A 4,291-nucleotide genomic window follows, 5' to 3' on the forward strand; every position below is an offset into this window, starting at 1 on the left:
ACTAAATGTTTCCACAATGTTCAAACCCTCATAGAAATCTGGTCATTTTCATTCAGGTAACGCTTGCGTTTCAGCGGTTCGCCTGTTGATGGCGTCAATCCCTTTTGTGCCTGCGTCAGCGCTGTGGTTGCTGCCAGAAGCTGTCATACATTGACTGTTTATACCTAGTCCTAAGCCACATTTCTACCCCATCCCTGTTTAAGATCCGTTGGTGCTTTTTAACAAGTACGAGTCTAACGTTCAGCAGCACGCTCGGCTCGCAGCGCCTCCCCAGAACGTCCACGTGTTACTTAACTAGTGCGTGCTTTATTCCAAAAGCCGACACTTCATGAGCTTGGATATAAAGCTGAAGCCACTATTTAGTTCTACTGGTCGCATGAACGAACAGAGATGTATTTATAAGACACAGCTGCTTATTAAATGTCAGTTTCTGTTCCTGTCTCCAGAATCCGCATGTTTTGAAGGTAATTTCCTGTTACTGTTTCAGTTTATGGAGCCTAGCTAAGACACTACAACTAATGATTCTTTTCATTTACTTCATAATCCCTTATTCAATTACTTGGTTTTGTTTATAAAGGATAGTTTAGAGAAGAGTTTAAAAAGCCTTCACTCAAAGACATCTGTTCTCTTACCCTCACAGTCTTATTATCATTTTTATAATGGCCAGAAGGAGTATGTGTTTTTAATGGTGGAAATTTAAACTTTCTTGTGTCTATGATCTATACATGTCTGGAGAGGATCTTTAAGCGCCAAAGCTGCAATACTAATTAGCTCATTTTATCCCAACGACGATCCAAAATGCACATTTCAGAACCTGGAAGCTTGGACTTTTTGGCTTTTCTGCATTTAAATCAATATTGGCTGATTAATGATCACTAAGTGATTTCATTGGAATATCCTGGCTAACTGAACCCAACTAAAAGAGTATCAGCAGTCTTAAAAATAAATAATAAAGGTAACAGTTTACTTTACCTGTCAATTCAGCGTTTTATATGCAGACTTAATTAATATTAAATTGAAGCGTTTACAACACACTCTCAATATAGTAGCAGATGTTTTATAATGTAGCTGTCGACAACATTCGCTGGTTGCCACTTGACTTAAAGTCTTCTGCTTCCAATTTAGAGTGCGTTATTAACCGTTTATTCAATACAGTGCTGGAGGAAATGTTCAGATATTAAAGGTCACTGTGTAAGATTTAGAAACACACACACAGCAGAATCTCGACAGTGTTTGGTTTGGTCCCGTTCTGGGCTACTGTAGAAACATGGCGAACTCCATGATAGGCGACTTAGTCTGTAGATAAAAATGTCCTTTCCAAGGATAATGGAAGAACTCAACTACATAGAGAACGTAGAGCCAGAGTTTATAGACATTTTAATGCAGAAATGTTGCAGATTAGAGCTTTAAATGTGTGATGATGGCTGGGTGCACTCCAGGTCTTATATGACTATATGTTCTCTGCTTTGTTTGACACATTTTTATTGTTTATTACATTTTATGTATCTAGGTCTGTGCGTTTCCCTTTGCTGCACACAAATTTTAAAGTTGAAGTTGAAAAAGTTGCGCAAAACTTGCTTCAAGCGTGGAACTTTTTTCTGGTTTTGATATTCTGGATAAGTGACTTTAAGTATGATCTGTATGATTGTGTATCAGAACCGAGCTGCCTCCACTAAGCACTCAAAAACGGTCTTTTAATGAGTGTTACATTAGTGATTCAGAACATACTGCATGTTAATGTTGTAGCAGGTTAGAATTGTATGGTTGGATTGTAAATATTTGATCAAATTATCATGTTTTAATGTAAAATGTGTGTCTGTAAAATAACTACATCCATCAAACAAACGTAAAAAAAAGCAGCAAAAATGTAAAGACAAACTCTTCCAAACAGTTCAGAATGAAAGTTAATGGTAAATAAAATGTAAATGTACTTTCCAGCTCTGTTGACGGGTGCAGAAACGAGCCAATGAGCAGCAGCGATGGAGACTATATGAATAAAAGGATCTGAACAGCAGCCTTGAGCCAAACACTCCTGCTAATGGGTTTCCCTGACAAGCCGTATGCAGCCACTAAAGCTTCATTAAAGCTTTATTGTTCCATACAGTAGCACATAATGCAGCCACACTTATGAGAGGCACAGCACGGCTCTGTAATGTCCGTGCTGCTCACCGGTGAAGTGACAGGTGCGGCAGTAATGGGTGCTGCAGAGTGTTTCAGGTTTGCCTGTCGAGTCCCAGAAGTGCAGCAGCTGATCTGCAGTTTGTTCCAGATCAGAGAGTCCCTCCTGGTTCCCGGTCTTTGGGACGGCTGTGTATCTCTGATGCTGCTCACCAGTGAGCTGCTGATACAGTAAGAACTCATTTTCCACACACAAAAAAAACACTCCAAAAGTCACATTTTAATGTCTGCGTAGCACAAAATGACCTTTATGTATCTGAGGGGTTTTATATGTGTTATTATTAGTAGTAAGGAGTCATTAGTATTGACGATATCGCTGTAATAATTAATATTAATTACTCTCCAGAATTATTTAGCCTGGTATTTAACTTTGTGGCTCCAGGTCTTGTTTTGGGACCAAACTATTTATTCAATTCTAGTATTTACCTAATAAGGATCTATTATCTACAAACTTACAATTATTAGGCACTTTACTCTTAAACAACATGAAATTAAATCTAATTAACCTATTTATTTATTATAAATCTGAAGAAACCTCCGGAATCGGTCAAACCAGTTTGTTTTTCTTGTCTTTGGGCACATCAGACTACAATGATTGTTCTTAAAATGAAGGAAAACGGCCTAAAATAAGCAATAAAAATGGGAGGATTTTTATTATTTTCAGTACACACATGCAACCGGCTCTATTCCAAATAAATAAAAGTTATACACAACTATTATTAGTTAGACAGCAGCTGTAAACAGTTGCTGTATTAGTTTTGAAACTAATGGAGGAAGTGTGTCCATTTGCTTGTTAGATCTCAAATCTTGCTTTTTTTTATTTAACTTCTAACTCTCAAATACATAAATACCTCTCACACACACTGTACTGTTAGGTACTTGGACAGAGTGTGTAGGTACCACATTTCAGAACTTGAGACCGACCAGAACAAATGTTTATTCCTTATCATACTAAATACAGTCTTTGGGTGAAAATGGGTTCATCGCTTTAGCGTTAAAGGACTATACTGGTGTTTTTGCACAGTGTACAATAGTTCACACTGTTAATGTTAACTACCTTCGGTCTGACCCTCCACGGAGCCATCACTTTATTCCTGTACAATAGACAAATCAATAAAACCCTCCTTGGATTCAGAAAGTTCTTTAACCTGCTCGTTCATTCATTCATCGCTCACCCTAACCGCCCTCAGGTCGACCGCCATCACCACTCTGAATCGTTCTCTCGTCTCTTTCCACACTGGCTGCTCGACATGTACAGATTCAGATGGTGGAAAGTCGGCTACGTTTCTCCTTTAAATATCATATTTACAGATATAATGTGTACAACAGCTGAAGGCATTTGTTACTGGTGTGTTTAAGATAACCTAAAAGAAATAATCTCTGTATGCTGACGGTCTGAGCTACTGGATACCTGAAGGAATAAAGCATCAACACACAACAAGGTTGAACTTTGTCTCTGTAGGTGTCAAAGGTCGGCTGTGTAACATTTAGGAGACTCTGCTGAACACAAACCAACACTCAGCGCAGTTTTCTGAAAAGTAATTCTTTTATTAATATTTTACAATCCTTTATTCATGGTTATGTCATTATTTACTTTTTCAGCGCCACTTTGCAAGTGTCATTAATCCATGCTGTCTGACGACAACAACAACAACAAATAAACAAAACAAAACAAAAAAGGAGAGGTTTGAAGAATGAGAGTCTATACAACACTTTTGTCGAGGGGCAGAGAGAGATTCACATTTCGGCTCTCGGATTGACCTCTCGTCCCTTCCCCCGTAAAAAAAGAAGAGAGTAAACAAAAAGGTTAAAAGCAGGACTGTCAGTCGAGTGAATACGTGTAGTCTGTCTGTCAGTGTCTGTCTGTCTGTCTGTTTGGCTATAAAAAACACTGCACACTCCTGTTGAGAAGTTTCTGATCTTTAAAAACAACAGGGCTCCTCGTTCTCCTCCGCGTTTTAAAATGCTTTCCCCATCTCTGAAAAAAAATACAAAACCAATATCCAATCTACTACGACTAATCCAACAAATACAAAATATAAAGATGGTCTCTCGTTCCAGGCGCTGCTCCAAACATTGGAGGACAATATTTGTGGTTTAAAAAACAAAGAAG

The sequence above is a fragment of the Morone saxatilis genome, unplaced genomic scaffold, assembly GCF_004916995.1.
Source record: "Morone saxatilis isolate NCDOM2014 unplaced genomic scaffold, NCSU_SB_2.0 Contig9, whole genome shotgun sequence".
Lineage (NCBI taxonomy): Eukaryota > Metazoa > Chordata > Actinopteri > Moronidae > Morone > Morone saxatilis.